The sequence below is a fragment of the Elephantulus edwardii genome, unplaced genomic scaffold, assembly GCF_000299155.1.
Source record: "Elephantulus edwardii isolate Elephantulus edwardi_28Jun2011 unplaced genomic scaffold, EleEdw1.0 scaffold00096, whole genome shotgun sequence".
In the NCBI taxonomy this organism is placed as follows: domain Eukaryota; kingdom Metazoa; phylum Chordata; class Mammalia; order Macroscelidea; family Macroscelididae; genus Elephantulus; species Elephantulus edwardii.
The window spans coordinates 3,939,718-3,958,002 of NW_006399846.1; positions in this window are offsets into that span (position 1 = coordinate 3,939,718).

Below are 18,285 nucleotides of genomic sequence, written 5' to 3' on the forward strand. Positions count from 1 at the left end.
ATAGTGTTTCTCAGGCTATACATCTTTTTGGAAGTCAACTGCCAAACATGTGAAAGTCACATCTTTATACAGCAGACCCGCTAGTGAGTCCCAACCACCAATCTTCCAGTAAATCTTTAGGGGAGGTGACTCTCCATCTTTCACCTATGACTGAAGGAGTCATATAACTGACCTTTGGGTTAGCACCATGACACCTCACACACTAAACTCTCAGGATTCCTTCCACCGGATCTTGTTGTCAGGTGCCATCTAGTCAACATGACTCATAGCGACAGATCTGAACCTTGCCTATCCGGTCCCATCCTCACTCTCTCCAATATGCTCCAGTCCATTCTTACAGTCACTATGTCAACCCATTCCGTGGAGAGTCTTAGTCTCTTTCCTTGACCTTCTAACTTTTCCAGCAAGATGTCCTTTTCTAAGGACTGGCCCTTTTTGTGAATGTGTCCAAACTATGTTGAGATGCACTTCACCATCTTTGCCACAAAGGTGTAACCTAGTTATACCTCCTCCAAGACAGACTTCCTTGCTCTTTTGACACCACACGGGATATTCAATACTCTTCTCCAATATCAGAACTCAAAGACATTGATTCTTTCTTCTTCTATTATCTTTATTCATTGTCCAACTTTCCTATGCACAGGAAGGAACTGGAAATACCCTGGCTTGTTTCAGGCACACCTTAGTATTTACATTGACGTTGTTGCTGTTTAGCACTTTGGAGAGGTTCTTGACAGCAGATTGTCCCAATGCAACACATCTTGTTGCTGTTGTTATTGTTGTGTGCCATTGAGTCACCTACAACGTAAATAGAACAGCTCTGAACCCTGCTCTATCTTGAACCAATTTCGTTGTCTCCAGCACACCTACCCTCATTACCCCAGGCACTAAGTCAAACCACCTCATCCAGAATTTTCCTCTCTTGCTCTGTCTCTCCACCCTTCCAAATATGACGTTCATCTCTAAGGAGGGGTTCCTCCCAGCAACATGCCCAAAGTATGTGAGACAGAGCTTTAAAATCCTTGGCTCCAAGGAACTTCCTGGTTTCACCCTCTCTAGGACAGTCCAGAACAATATCATTGATTTCACATGCAAGCAAGATTCTACTGAAGATTATCCAAAATCGATTGGAACAGCCCATGAGCAGAGAACTGTCAGAAGTCCAGGCTAGGTTTAGAAGGTTCGTGGTACTAGGGATATTGTAGCTAATGTTAGATGGATCTTAGCTGAAAGCAGGGAATACCAGAGGAATGTATATTTGTGTTTTACTGACTATGCAAATGCATTTGACTGTGTGGATCATAACAAACAGTGGTTGACTCTGAAAAGAATGGGAATCCAGAACAACTGATCACGCTAGTAAGAAACCTATACTTGGACCAAGAGACAGTCGTCAGAACAGAGAAAAGAAACATTGCATGGTTCAAAATTGGGAAGGGCATACACCAGGGATGTGTCCTGTCTCCATATGTTTTCAACCTGTAAGAACAGATTATCCAAGAGGCTGGGCTCTATGAGGAGAAATGTGGGGTCAGGATTGGCGGAAGATCTATTAACAATCTGCGTTATGCAGATGACACAATCCTGCTTGCTGAAACTGAGGAGGACCTGAAGTGCTTGCTGCAGAGGGTCAAGGACTGCAGCCTTCAATATGGATTGAGGCTCAATGTCAAGAAGACAAAGATTCTCAACACTGGACCAATTGGCACCATCAGGATGGCTGGTGAAGAGATTGAAATTGTTCACAGCTTTAGTTTGCTTGGCTCCACAGTCAACACTCTTGGCACCAGTAGCCAGGAAATTAAAAGATATATTGTGATGGGGAAGTCTGCTTTTAGGGACCTTTCCAAAATTCTGAAGAGCAATGGTGTCTCTTTGGAGACAAAGGTGCGTCTGATCCAGACCATGGTCTTTTCAATTATTTGCTATGCATCGGAGAGCTGGACAATGACTAGGGAGGATAAAAGGAGAATTGATTCCTTTGAGCTGTGGTGCTGGAGAAGAGTATTGAATGTACCATGGACTGCTAGGAAAACAAACAGATTCATCCTGGAAAGGGTTAAACCAGGTGGCTCCTTGGAGACAAGGATTCTGAGGCTCTGTCTAACATACTTTGGACATGTTGTAAGGAAGGACTGGTCCTTGGAAAGGGACATCATGCTTGGTAGAGTAGAGAGACAGCGCAGGAGGGGAAGGCCCTCTATGAGGTGGATTGATTCAGTGACTGGGGTAATTGGGATGGGTGTATTGGAGACAATGCGATTGGCACAGGACAGAGCAGAATTTAGGGCTGTTGTACATAAGGTCGCTATGAGTCGCAAGCGACTCGATGGCATATAACAACAACAGAACAGTCCTGTTTGTTCTCTTAGCAGCCCATAGTATATTCAATATTCTTCTCCAGCACCACAACTCAAAGTCATCAATTCTTCTTCTATCATCATTAGTCATTGTCCAGCTCTCTATGCATAGCAAGTAATTGCAAAGACCATGTCCTGGATCAGGAACACTGTAGTCTCTATACTGACATCATTGTTTTCAGTACTCTGGAGAGGTCTCTGACAGCAGATTTTCCCAGAGCAATTGATTTTTTTATTTCTTGGCTGCTGGCATCAAGATTGTTGATTGTAGAGCCAAGCTGTTAACTTCTGGGAGGACTAGAAGAGAGCAGGCTATTGGCTATGGACTGCTAGACTTCATCTCGTAACTCACTTCTGGTTAGATACTACATTCAAATTGTTATACCTTTTTGCAGTATCCAACCATCTGGGTCCTTGCCTCAGACAAGAGACAGACAGAGAGATATCTAGAGATTTATTTTCTCAACTTGAGAAATAAATAGTAATAAAGTATTATAGGAGGAAAACTTTTGGGAATTTGATAGATTTTAGAAATTGTTCCTTAATTAATATAAACAAATAGCAATTTTTACATACAACATAAAGGCCTTTTTGATGATTGGATATTAGTCCTGTTTTCCCACCTGTGTTGAAAATGATGTTTCAGGTGAGATGAAGTGTGAGGTTAGTATCACACACTTACAGCTTTGTGTACCTACCACAGCTCTCCTCTACTGCCTGGTGGTGACAGATTCTCTCACAGACCCCAGGGTCACCACTTTCATGCCTTTGTTCAGACTGACTCATTCTTTTGGATTGCATATGCCATCTCATCCACGTGTGAGGATCTCATCGATGCTGCAAAATCATTTTATATATTGTTTTATCAATGGTGAATTCTCTCTCTCTTTTTTAACTGAAAGGTTGCATAGCAAATAAGTTTCTATTCAATAGTCTGCACCTATTGTACTTCCTGACACTGATTACAATATCCACATTGCAATAGCTCTCTTTCCACTTCCTTATTTCCCATTTTCATTCCAACAGGTACACCTTAAATGGCTGCTTACAAACTCTAGACTCCAGTCTCTACTTACCAAAGTATGATGTAGAATATTGTCTCTGGGCTATGCTATGCCAATTGACCTTGATATCTTTAAAAATGTTGTTATGTACTGTTAATTTGCATATAGCCTTATTTACTTATCCCTATCTCTTCACTTTGCCTGTCAGTCTGTGTATCTGTTGTTGACCTTGTTTCTTGTGTACATTTCTGTGTTCCCTTCCTTTGGTGGTGGTGAACTGATCATCCCCTTTTTTTATAACATCTTCCACACACGACACTCACTTCCTGAACTTCCTAAATCTTGCATTTCTGACTCCTTTGACAAATCTGGTTGAAAGGTTGGAGATTCAAGTCCACCCAGAGGTGTTTTTGGAGAAAGGATTAGAGATCTACTTCCAAAAAAAGTCAGTCTTTCAAAATTTAACAGGGCAGCAAGCCATAAATAAATATTGGCAAGGTTGTAGAGAGGTGGGAACTCTCATATACTGTTGGTAGGATTGTGAAATGGTACAACTCTGGAAGGCACTTTGATGTTTTCCCAAAAAGCTGGACATAGAAATTCCATATGACCCAGCTTTTCCTCTATTAGGAACATACTTTGAGGAAATTAGAACTGAGATACAAATGGAGATTTGTACACCAATGTTCATAGCAGCATTATTCACCATCACAAAAACATGGAAACAACCCAAAAATACAACCAAAATCAAATGGGTTGAGAAATTGTGGTACATTCACATAATGGAATACTATGCAACACTCAGGAGCAATATCTTGGTAGAGAGCATTATGCTGAGTCATCTAACTCAATCTTACAAGGACAAACACAACATAAGACCACTATTGTAAAAATAGAAAGATAACTAATAAAATGCGAATGAGGGACCAAGCGGGGGACGGGGAGGTAGGATCAGAGGGGTGAGGTTGGGTACGAGGAAATCACAGAGTCACACAATTTGGTGGATGGAGGAAGGGGGTAAAGAAAACTGGAAAGAAAGATCTGGTGGGGACCTGAAAAGACGGGGTAATGTTGGGCATAGATCAATGAAGATTAATTTTCTAAAACACAATGATTGGAATGAATTATATGAAATTGATTGTATGAAACATAATGTCAATGAGGAAAAATGTGTCACACACTAAAAAACCCCACGGTGTACATGAGAGAAACACAATGTATATGAGTAATTATACACATACCAATTCTTATAAAAGAAGGAAAAAAGTCAGCTCCTGGAGCCTGTGTGGTTTATAATGCACAGTGCCACCCTGACACACTTGCAGTTGCCCGGAATGAGTTGACCAGAAAGATTGAATTTCTTGATTTTTTTCCCCCAACTCCTTCTTCTGTTGCAGTCATTTATTTGTTTAGTTTGGGCTCTTTGGTGGGTTGTGGGCAAATAATTTCCCTAAATTTATCTTTTTTCCTCCCACAGCTCCAGCGCAGTTCCCGTGTGATAGTAATGCGCATGCTCAGTAAATGTTGCTGAATTCCTTTTGGATGATGCTCCTACTTTAAAAGCCTAGGATTTGTGTCAAGCTTTCTCCTGGAGCTTTAGATGATAATAATTAGAATAATCATGCCTGGAAAGGTGGAGGAGCAGTGGAAGAGAGGATGACTCTCAATGAGATTAATGGACACAATGATTGCAGTCAATGACTGGGGTCAAGTGTGCCAGAGATGATGAGGATGGCACAGGATAGGACAGGATCCAGATCCATTGTTTGTAGAGACACTATACTTCAGTTATACTTGACTCAACAGTACCTAACCAGAACTGAAAGTATACCGCCTGACAGTCTGAAATTTAACACACCTGTTCTTAAGACCATCCTAAAATAAGGCATTATTAGTAGTAGTATTGTTGTTGTTATGTGCCATCGAGTCATTTGCGACTTATAGCGACCCTATGTACAAGAGCTCTAAACGCCGTTCTATCCTTTGTGAACCTAGCCATCTCAAGCCACTCATTCCCACCGCTCCAGTCACAGAATAAAAAATATGGAACGCTTCATGAATCTGCTTGTCATCCTTGTACAGGGGCCATGCTAATCTTCTCTATATCGTTCCTATTTTAGTTGTTTATTATTATTATTATTATTATTATTATTATTATTATTATTATTACTATTTTATGACTGGAAAAAACATTTTATTATTGTTGTTGTTATGTACCATCAAGTCAACTACAACATATAGTGACACTATGAATCAGTTCTGAAACTTTTCTTATCCTGAGCCAACCTCACTATCTCCAACACACATGGCCTCATTGGCATAGTCACTGTGCCAATAATCCATCTCATCCACGGTCTTAATCTCTTGACCTGACCTTCTTTACCGCCCAAGCATGATCTCCTTTTCCAAGGACTGGCCCAAAAGGATATGAGATGAAGTTTCCAAATCCTTGCCTCCAAGAAGTAGCCTGGTTTCACCCTCTCCAGGACATATCTGTTTGTTCTCTTGGCAGTCAATGGCAGGTTCAATTTTCTCCTTCAGCACCACACTTCAAAGGCATCTTCTTCTGCCATCCTTATTCACTGCTTAGTTCTCAGATGCACAGCAAGCAATTGAAAATACCATGTTTTGGACCAGGCACACATAAGTCTTTAGACTGACATCTTTGCAATTTAGCACTCTGGAGAGGTCCTTAATGGCAGATTTTCCCAATACAATTTATCTTTTGATTTCTTTACTATTGGTATCAAGTGTATTGATTGTGGATCTAAACAAGATGAAATCATGAACACCTTCACTCTTTTCTCCATCTGTTATGATGCTGCCTATTGGCCCAGTGGTGAGAATTTTGCCCATCTCAAAACATGAATTATGTTTGGCTACAGAGCTAACATGGCAAATTTAGGGTTTAAACTCAGATCTACTTGTTTGCAAACCTGAAAAGTATCAACAAGGCTTTCCTCTGGCCCTGTGTTCTTCAGTCCCCAAAGTCCTTCACCCAACTCTGCTATTCAATATCGTATCACCTGGATCTGCCTCCTCACAAAACCACCTATCTACTTAAAAGCTCATATCCCTAGGATGTGATATTACAGTTTGTTGCATTTGATATAACCAGTTCATGCCAAAGTATGAGTCACAACTAGCCCCTGAATGTTCAGCAGAAATCTGCCCTTTGAAAAGAACTCAAATAACTGAATTTGAACTCTCCTAAAGAAGAATTACAAAGATGTTTTGGGCAAAGACAGCATTTCCCAACAGCACATGTCACTTTATTCTAGATGACCCTTTTGAACAATTATTTCTCAATATATCTGAAAGTTTGTACATGTGCTTTAAAAAAAATAGTATCTAATGAGTCCATGGTCAAACTTCATTTACATGCTCTTTATTCTGCAATTCAACTCTTTCATTAATGCACATTTTCCATTATGAGCAAACCATTATTTCATTGTTTCAGGCTACTCTCTTCTATCTCTGAAATTCAGCAATCCACACTAAATTCTCTCTACTGCCCACAAGCCTGAGGGTGGCCCAGGCTCACAAAGGAAAAGGCTGATCCCAAATTCACAACCTAGCTTTGTCCTTTCAGGGTTTTTTTTCTCCTAAAAAGGGTGGGCAGTGGTAGCATTCAAGTAACCCCATCAATGCTGCAAAACAAGTCTCTCACTGGCTTGGGGAATTCTAACTTCTCTCAGAGCGGGTTCAGGTTTACCTTGGTGGCTGCTAACTCTCAACATCTGGAATCCATTATCCTACTTTGAAAAGCCACCCAGACAGAGCAGATTTCACCCATTGTTGAGACCATTAATGTGGTCAAAGGAGCATGAGGAAGGGTCCCTTGATGGGGGGTCAGCACTGGATTATCCAATAACTGAGTGTACCAGAAAAAGAGACATCAAGAAACATTTTAAAAATAATTTGGTATTTGATATTTAGCATCAATTTGAATTTGCTATTATAATCCTTTTGTATTTCCTTAAATGTATGTTTTGGTTTATTTATTTTTTCTTTTGAATCAATAGGACAGGGTTGTCATATACTTTTCAGTATTTGAGACTTGTGAAGATTTCTGTCCAAGGTGTTGGAGAAGTATATTACATTGAATTTGGGTTGCAAGGAAGGGTGGATTAAATGTCACACAGAACCCTTGGTTCAGATCTGTTGTTCATGGGGGTCATTATGCATAATACTCAACTCAACAGCACCTAGCAACACTAATCCCGATATCTAATATCATTGTTTTCTATTTAGTGAGCAGAGCTCAGAATATGTATGCTGGCCTGAAGTAAGCCTGGTCTGGAAAGTACCATTTGTTACTGGTATTACATTCAACAAATCTGGTAACTCAAGATTCTTTGCAACTGAAAATGACAGCAGAGTATTATGGAAGAGAGACTGTCTCCAGTTTTTCATTACCCATCTTCACCTGGAGGACCATTTAATTGACTTCCAAATTAGAATCCTTTGGGGGTAAAGTAGTCATACTTTCTTCATTGCTGAGTGAAAACCAACTCAGAGCAGAACCTACAGCAGGTTTCTCAAGATGTAAATCACACAGATTAATTAGCAGTCGTGGTAGAGCCCAGATTGGAAGTCAGTCAAAAAGAAAAAAAAAAGGAGAAACATGTTTTAGCAATTGGAAAATGATATATACATAGCTTGAATGCTGGTAAATTAGAAACTATAAAAAAACAAAATAGAACACATGAACATCGACACACTAGGTATTAGTGAGATGAATAGACTAGCTTCGGCCCCTTTGAATCAGATAACCACATGCTATACTATGCTAGAAATTAGAAACATTAGAATGCTGTTGCATTCATAGTCAAAAAGTCAATTTCAAGTTCTATCCTGAAATATAATGTTGTAAGTGATAGGATATTATCCATATATTTTCAAGGAAGATTCACTAATATGACTATTAGTCAAATATATGCTTTTACACTAGAGTCAAAGAGGAAGAAATTGAAAATTTCTACAAAATCTTGCAGCCCAAAATTGACCAACTATGCAATCAAAATATGTTCATGATAATTGGTAACTGGAATGCAGAAGTTGGAAACTGTGAAAATAATTGGAAAACACGGGCTTGATGATAGAAATGAGGCTGGAAATAGAAGGATTAAATTTTGTATTTTCAACAATTTATTCATTGTAAATAACTTTTTTAAAAGACACAGATGATGACTTTACACATGGACCTCACCTGATAGACTGACTGTATAGGAATCAGATTGACTATATCTGTGGAAAAAAGCATTGGAGAAGCTCAGTATTGGCAGTCAAACCTAGGCCAGATGTGGACAGCGGGTCCAACAATCACTCACGTGCAATTCAAATTGAGGCCAAAGAAAATGAAAATAAGTCCATGAGAACCAAAATATCATCTTGAATCTATTCCATCTAAATTTCAAAATCATCTTAAGAATAGGTTTGAAGCAATGAACACCACTGATTGAAGAAGACCAGATGTGTTGAAAGAAAGCAAAAATGTCATTACAAAGACAGAGGAGAAAGAAAAAACCAAAATGGATGTCAGGAGAGACTCTAAAAAATGTACTAATGTATTAATAAGCCAAAACAAAGGGAATGCATTGAACTATAGGAGCTGAACTGCTGCGGAATGTTGGGGAGGAAGGGAGGGCCTCTGGCCAGGACAGATCACCTAAGCTCCTGATAAGTGCAAGCCTCCCAATGACCTTTAATGCAAGGAAGAGAAAGCTCCCCATGTGTTTGGCTGTACCAGCTTGAGAAAGCTCACCAACTGGGAAGATGGCTGCCACATCTGTTGAGCTGGCTGGCAGTAGTCCACACGAGGCTGAGGTTCTCCTATCCAATCCACATGTCCCACGTCTGTAAGCCCACCCTATCCTATCTTCCTGTTTACCTGATTGTATATAAAATTATAGCAGTCCCCAATAAAATTGAGCTGGATTGACTCTCTGATCCTCTCCCAGTGTGGTGTATCTCTGTCGAGCTTACCCCCATCAGCGTGTCACTGTTAAGTTGCCAGCAAACAGACAGTGACACTGACAGAAGATTTCAAAGGACAGCTCAAAAACACAAAGCAGGGGAGCTCTGGTGGCCTAGTGGCAAGAAGCTGCACTGCAATCCCAGAGGGATACGGTTCGAATCCACCAGATGCTCTGCCGGAGAAGGAGGCGCAATATCCTCCTGTACCAGTCAGATCTGATTTGACGGTACACGCACACAAAATAATAAAAAAAAAAAAACACCACAAAGCAAAGTATTATAAGGGAATGAACAGAGAGCTAGATTTGGAGAGTAAAAAGGGAAGCACTCACTCTACATTTCTCAGATTGAGAGAACTGAAAAATTAAAACCTCAGATTGCAATATTGAAAGATGCTGTGGGCAATATACTGAACAATCCAGAAAGCATCAAAAGAAGATGTAAGGAATACACTGAATCACCAAAAAGAATTGAATGATACTGAAAAAAAAAATCAGGAAGTACCATATGAGCAGGAGCCAGTAGTAATGAAGGAGGTACTTAAAACAGTATTAAAGGCATTAACAAAAAATAAGGCCTCAGGAATTAATTGATGTGATACCAATTCACTTGTTTCAATTAATAGATGCAACCCTTGATTTGCTCAGTAGTCTATGCCAGGAAATTTGAAGGACAGCTGTCTGGCCAACACATAGATTAGAAGAGGTCCATATTTGTTCCTGTTCCCAAGAAAGGTGATCCAACTGACTGTAGAAACTATCGAACAATATCACTAATATCATGGGCAAGCAAAATATGCTGAATCATAAAAAAAAGAGCTAGAACAGAACATAGACAAGGAACTAATAGATGTTCAAGCAGGATTTAGAAGAGACCATGACATCAGGGCTATCACTGCTGATGTCAGATGGATCCTGACTGAAAGTGAAGAATGCCTATTATGCTTTATTGACTATGCAAAAGTAATTGTGGATTATAATAAGTTAGGGCTAATAGTGAGAAGAATGAGAATCCCAGAGCACTTTATTGTGCTCATGTGAAAGCTATACCTAGACTAGGAGACTATTGTGCTAACAGAACAGGGGAACACTGTATGTTTAAAATTAATAAAGGTATGCCTCAGGGTTGTAGTCTCCCTCCATGTCTACCCAATCTCTATGTTGAGCAAATTAATCAGGAAACTAGACTCTATTCTAAGAAGACAGTGGAATGAACTCAGAATGGACTCACATTCTAAGAGGAATGTAACAGGATCAGAGGGAGACTCAACAATAACTTGCATTATACAGATTACACAACCTTGCTTGCTGAAAGTGAGGAAGATTTGAAACACTTGTTGCAGAATATAAAAAAAATACAGCCTTCAATATGGATTGCATCTCAACCTCAGGAAAACAAAGTTTCTTACTGCTGGACCAATAGTCAACATCATGAAAGATGGAGAAAACACTGAAACTGTCAACAACGTAATTTGACTTGGATCCACAATTAACACTCTTGGTACCAGCAATCGGGAAATCTGGAGATCTATTGCACTGGGAAAGTCTGTAATTAGGAACTTCTCCAAATTAATTGAGGAGTAATGATGTCAGTTTGAGGACAAAGTGTGTCTGATTCAGGCCATGGTCTTTCCAATCACTTGCTCTGAATCTGAGAGCTGGACAATGAATAAGGATGAAAGAAGAAGAATTGATCCTTTCGAGTTGTGGTGTTGGAAAAGAGTGCTGGGCATCCCATAGGCTGCAAAAAGAACAAACAAATAAGTTTTGCATAGAGTTCAGCCAAGGTGCTCTTTGGACACAAGGATGATGAGGTTTCACCTCACTTACTCCAGGCTTTGTTTTATATATACTGGTTTACTTAAAAAGTTTGTATACATTGTTTCTTCACAACGGATCTTTTCCCTTTACTTTACCCACCCCTCCCCCACCCATGAAATTGTGCAACCCTATGATTAAGTCCCCTCCCCTCACCATTCTCACCCCTCTGCTCCCCTCTCCCCTCCTTGGATCCCCATACTTGTTCTATAGTTTTGGTCTTAGACAGTATTTTCCCTTATGAGACTGAGTTAGTTCACTTAGCATAATGCTCTCCAGTCCCTCCCAAGTTAGACAGTAGTTTACAAAATCCTTGTTCCTGTGTGCTGCATAGTATTCCATTGTGTGAATGTACCATAATTTCTCAAACCATTCTATTGTGGTTGGACATTGGGGCTGTTTCCATGTTCTTGAGATGGTCAATAACACTGCTATGAACATGGTTTATTTTGTTGTGTGGGGTTTGTTTTTATTTTTTAACTGTGTTTACATGAGATGGGTGGGGGCTTTGGGGGACAACAGGGTATACTCTGTCCTTCTTGGCAGCCACCTTCCTCATGGTGGCCAGGATATTGCTGAGCTCTTCTCATTTCCTCTTGGCATGGATGTGTGTCCCCACCCTTTTCTTGATGAACTTGAGGGCCCACTTGTCCTTGGAGACCTTGGGCAGCTCCATGGCACAATGCTCATGGGGCACACACCTCCCAGATCATGTCCTGCATGAACTTGGTGTGCTTGGTGATGTGCCTGTGGCGGTAGCTGTGCCTTGGCTGCTCATGTTCTTGTTGACTTTGTGGCCCTTGTTGAGGCCCATGGCTGTGGGGTAGTGCAGAGCCATGGCTGGGACCTGCTACAGGTCTATGGCTGCCTTGGTGGTGCAGTGCTTAAAATGTTCAATTGTCTACCAAAATGTCAGCAATTCTATTCCAGCAAGTCTTACCATGAGGGAAAGATGTAGCAATCTTTTTGTGTAAGCTATACTTTAAAGGATGAGTAGGATTTCAAAAGATAAAAATAGCAAAATCAGATATTCCGACTAAGGAGACAACAGATGGGAAAACCCATGGATAATGTCAGCTTAGACCATAATTCATTCCAGGGCAGCTACAAAGCATAGATCCTTCAAAGAAGGATAATGCAAAGAAAGCAAAAGCTAGACAGGAATATTTGGTGTCACATTTTGGAAGACTTTAAAAGTCAGGCCAAATGGATTCAATCTGTATAGACAAATGGATATAGTCTGCGTAGAGTCTCTCAAATAACATAGTAGTATGAATTGTCCTTTGAGAGATTCATTTGGAAGTCATTACAGGCTGGACTGAAGGTAGAAAGTAAAAGGGAAGCAGTAAGTCCATAAAGAGGTTGTTAAGATTGTTCCAGACTCCCATTCAAAATTGTTATCCAGATGAATGGGGATTATAAGCAACTTCAATACTTTCAAAGGAGAACTGACAATAAAGAGTAACTAGATGTCGTAGTAGCATGTATCTCGTATAGACATATATAACACATAGACACAGTATAACAGGATAGAAGTACAACTATTAGTTGTCTAATGTATATGATCTATAAGAAAGCTAATTGCAACTGAATTCCTTTATATCTATGCACAATTGGGACAAATTTTCTCAATTGTCCGGTGAAGTGCATTTTCTTAAATGCAAATGTTACAATAAAAGAAAGTTCAATTAGCTGGAGAGGAAAGCAGGCAGACATGGATAGGCATGAGAGATGTACACTGATTGAGGTTTTAGTAACTGTAGTTATCTAAAAGCTCTGCCAAAGAGACCGTTGTTTGGAGCTGCTTGTATAAATCTTCAGTTTTATATAGCCATAATTTAGAACTTTATAGTGAACATTACATTATACTAGTGTTGCATTACCAGCACTCAGGAATTCCTAAAGAGCAGGTCTTAGGCTGGAATACATTTGTAGGATTACTGAAAAAATGGAGCCAACAGCTCCTAAAAGTAGCTTTCAGTGTCTCGGGAGATCAATCATTATAAAACTAGAGACTATAAAAAAGAGGCAACGCTCCATTTTTCCTGTGTAGAAACTGAGATCATCATTGACCTCGCACTATATTTGGGCACGTGAGTTTGATCTGTTTCAAAAGAGCTAGAGGGAGGCACAGAGAGTCACAACGTGCTGTCTCTTGTGAGCAGCTAGTTCACTGCCTGGGAGATAAAACTTAAGCACAACCAACCAATCCAAAGGATAAAGTGATCTGTGATATGAGAGGGCTTTGGGGGTAGAGAGAAAAGTTAAAGTGGCCAAGTGACTTGCATTAACAACTACCAAGTCTATGTTAACTTTCTCTCAGTCCTATCCCAAAGTAACAGATCTTCCAAGAATTCGGACTCAAATTTACCTCTACTGGACTTATATTAAGGAGGCCTAGTTGGAAGCAGGAGTGGCATTCACTTCCTAAACCATATGCCTCTGGAAACTCTATGAACTTTCATAAATGTCAATAGTTGTAGAGGGGCTTCGGGCCTTTTGTTCATAGGGTCACTATGAGTCGTGCTCAACTCGAAGGCAATCAACAACAACAAGGTGCAATGCCATGATGCTAACTGAAATATGGACAGTTTTAATCCACCAGGATTAATTCCAGAGGAAAAAAAGAAATCCAATGGATGGTTGCTATGGGTTGGAACCAATTTGATGGCAGTTTACACCAGGAGCCTTGGTGGTGCAGTGGTTAAAGTGCTCAATTGTCTACCAAAATGTCAGAATTCTATCCCAGCAAGTCTTCCCATGAGGGAAAGATGTATCAGTCTTCTTGTGTAAAGATTTACAGGCTTAGTTAATCATAAGGGAAGAGATTGTCCAGTTTTCTCCAGTGGAGCAGCTGGTAGCCTTTGGGACTGCAGTGCAGCTTATTGCCACTAGGCCATCACAGTCTTGGAAATCCAGGGACAGTTCTAGCCTTTCTATAAAGTCAAAATATGCTGGCAAATACAGCCAGAAAAGCACAACCAGGAAAGGATAATGTTGATGAAAAGAACCTTCTAAAGATTAAGTTCCAGTGTGTACCAAAAACTTTCTCCAATAGAGTGAAAAGAAAAATCTACTGACTGAGGAAGAAAACATTTGGCAATAACATTTTAGACAAAGGTCTCATAATGAAAGTTTACAGAATACTACAAGGCCTACCCAAGAAAAAGACTGATAATTAAAAACTGGGCAAAAGACATGAAAAAAAAAAAGACATGAAATTACTTTTTACAGAGAAAGACATTTGGATGGCCAACAGATACATGGAAAAAAAATGTTCAAAATCACTAGCAATAAGAGAAGTGCAAACCAGAAAGAGAAGAACTCTCAATTGACGTATTGCAACAAGGCAACACAGAATAGGGCAGGATTTCATTCTGTTTTACATAAGCTTGCTATGATTTGGAGCTGACTGATTCTCCAGTAGGTTTTAAGGGACTGTAAATCAAACTAAAGGAGAATGTGCTTTTTTCTCTCTCTGGAGACCCCTGGTGGATTCGGACCCTCAGAGATGTGCCTTTGAGTTGTTTTGACCTTTGAGTTAGCAACACAGTTTTCTACAGACTAAGCCATCAGAGCTCTCTGTTAGTTTAGTTGAGTTCAATGGCACCTAACAGCAATGCTGTTGTTGTTGATTGCCGTCAAGTCAAGCACGACTCATACCGACTTTATGAACAAAAGACCTACTGCCTTTCCATAATGCTCGTCATTTCTCCTAGTTCATAGAGTTTCCAGAGGCATGTGGTTTAGGAAATGGATGCCACTCCTGCTTCCAAAGCTGTTTTACATCTGGGAGCTCCACCAAACATTGTTCACATTGGGAAACCATTCTGGTATTTAATACCCAATGACACAAGGTTCAGCCTCACAGCAAACCCAGGTTACTTTATACAGCACATTGACAAACAGTGATGTGCAAAGTGGAAGAGTGTTCCTCCAGATAAAACAGCACTAGTCTCACTTAGCAGTATTTAAGTGTCATCAAGTCAAATACGATTCATAGTGACACTTGCATGAAAGGCCTGACCTCTGTTCTATAACATCAATTGTCTACATTTATAGCATTTCCAGAGGCATCTAGTTTAGGAAGTGGATGCCACTCCTGCTTCCAAACCTGTTTTACAACTGGGAGCTCCAGTAAACACTGTCCACATTGGGAAACCATTCTGATATTGGATACCCCAATGTTAGAAGGTTCAGCATCACAGCAACCCAGGTTACCTCATACTGCATTTGACAAAGAGTGATTTAAAAAGTGAAAGAGTGTTCCTCCAGGGATAAGCAGCACTAGTTTCATTTAGCAGTGGTTAAGTGTCATCAACTCGAATACAACCGAGAGTAAGTTTTGCACAAAAGACCTGAATTCTGTTCTATAACTAATACCATTTCTGTACAGAACTCTGTTCTGTAACTAACATCATTTCTGTACATTTATAGAGTTTAGAGTTTGTAGAGTTTCCAGAAGCATCTAGTTTAGAAAGTGGATACCACTCCTGCTTCCCAGCATAAATCTGGAAGTTCATCCAAACATTGTACATAATGGGTAACCATTATAGTATTTGACAAGACTATGAGACAGTGCACAGCATCACCAAGTTGATTAGTTCAGCAAATAGACAAAAGCTTACTGTTTCGTTTAAGGAATATTCATTTGAAAATTAATAAATTTGGCCCAAGGGCCGCAGGCTTCCACCCGAGGCAAAGGCTCAAGAACATTCACTCTTGAGGGAAAAAAGAGCAATAATACACATCAGCTATGACCCCAGAAACGTCTGTCACGTGCCCATCAGGACTGCCATCAGATGCAGCAAACAGCCAAAGTCCCAGAGTGGAGGTTGCAGGCCCCAGCCAGCAGTCCCATCCCCTCCCCTAACAGCATTAGCATTGCTGATTTTAGAATAGTTAGGAAGGCCAACAGGTCTCTGGGTTTCTGGCTTCCCCTGTTCCTGCCCTACCTCAGAGTCAGCCTCACTCTATAGCCCCACCTTGATCATTCTGGTTTTGGAGCAGATTCACAAGCTGTGCAAGCCTCCAGTTATTTAACCAAGCAACCAACGGGCATCTGAAGTCCTTTGATCCTCAAAAGAATATTACTGTGGAAATCTGAGTAGTGCTTTTGCTGGCTATGGGTCCAATTGCATCTTTCTGGTATGCTGCCTGGCATGGCAGGACGCATGATCCTGCTTCTCCGATAAGTGCTTCGGGCTGTCCCTGGAATTAAAAAGCATGGTGGGCTCATTCCAGTGATCCTTGGTTTTCCCAGCTCCACGCTCTGCCTAAAGTTTCTTCCCTGGTATCCTTTAAACAGTAGAAAAATACAAGCTCCCTCCTAGTGTTTCTCTAGTCCCCATACTCCTGTCCTATGCTTCTCAACATATCACACCTCTGATGCTTCCACTTAAATGTCAGCTTCCAGATTGTTCCCAAACTGTACAGCTCCCTAATGTTGGACTTTTCTGCTGTGATTATTCCCAATTATAATCTCTGTGTGTATGCTCACATATGTATGTGTGTGTAAAGGTCTATATCTATCTTTCTACCCATCCTTCTTGTTGTTGTTTGATACTATCAAGTCGAATATGACTCATAAGTGATCCTATGAACACTTGATCTTAAGCCGGACCTATGCCATGCCATCCTCATCATCTCAGACACACTTGTTCCCATTGCTGGACAGCCCTCACTCTCAGAGTGTGTATGTGTGTGTGCGTGTGTGCGCGTGTATGTGTGTGTGTGTGTGTCTGTGTGTCTGTGTGTGTCTATGTCTGTGTGTGTAGAGAGAGAAAGCATGCACTCTGGTAGCCTAATGGGTAAGGAACTGCCCTATCAACCTAAAGGCACTGGGTGGAAGAAAGATGAACAACCTCCTCCCTTGTGATTTACAGCCTCTGAAAACCCATTGAAGGGTCAGCTTTGGGTTAGTATATAAGAGAGAGAGAGAGGAGAGAAAGAGAGATAGAGATTGAGAAACACACACAGAGAGAAGGGAGCTCTTGTGACTTAGTCTATATGAGATGGCACCATTAACCCAAAGCCTTGTTCAAATGCAACAATGGCTCTGAGAGATAAAGATTAAAAAAAAAATCTCCTCCCAAGTGATTTAGACCCTCTGAAAACTTAATGGAGGCTCAGCTCTAAGTAGGTTCCTACTTGAGGGCAATGAGTGAATACATACATATATAAACTTGTTTACTTAATTGATCATTCTTCCCATTAGGCCAGAAAAGCAATAAAGAAAGATCCCTTGTAAGCTATCCTCAGAGCCTAGTGTAATAAATGCCTTATATTTGTTATGTTAGTGGAGGGATGAATGGATGATGGTACTTCAAACACTGGGTTATGTTTGCTCCTCTGCTGTCCTCACTGGGTAATGAGAGGCTTGTTTAAAGGACCTTGTTTCTCACAGTTCTGTATACATTCCTAGTATCTGTACAGGTTTGGCGTGTTCAATAAATAAACAAATGTTAAACAGTGTAAAATCCAATTATAGGAGCACATCAGAGCTTGTCAACATGATTGGACACCCAGGAGGGTGCCCTCATGGACAGGCTAGACACAGGTACACAGATGTGGCAGGAGTGTGCCCGGAGTGTCAGCAAGGGGGCTGCAGAGGGAGAACTTGGTCACCGTCACGCTGAAGGAACAGAGTGGAAGAGCAGAGGAAAATCCAGTCTAGATACCTGTAGGCACACTAGTACTTTACTGTCAGTTTCATTAATTGGGATTGTGATCTTGGATAAATCATCCCTTTTCTCTTGGTCTCAGTTTGCTCATCTGTAAAATGAGCAGGACAGACAAGATTATGTGTAAAGTTCCTTTCAGCTGAAATATGCCATAGTGCAAAGTTTGAAATTACAAAGTAAATGTCAAAGAGAAAGTAGCAACTATCTGAATCTCCATGGGGGCAGGTGGTCCAGAGATGATTAACTCTAGGCCAGGTCACATATCACCCACCTGTGCACATATTAATATATGGCACACTGTGTGCACACAGACACACATACACTCATGCCCAAACCTATATATGTGTGTACCATGCATGCATACACATATGCATATGTACATGTGCACACGCCTCTATCCATGCTACATCTGCAGTGTGCATATCATGTACCCACATCCCCC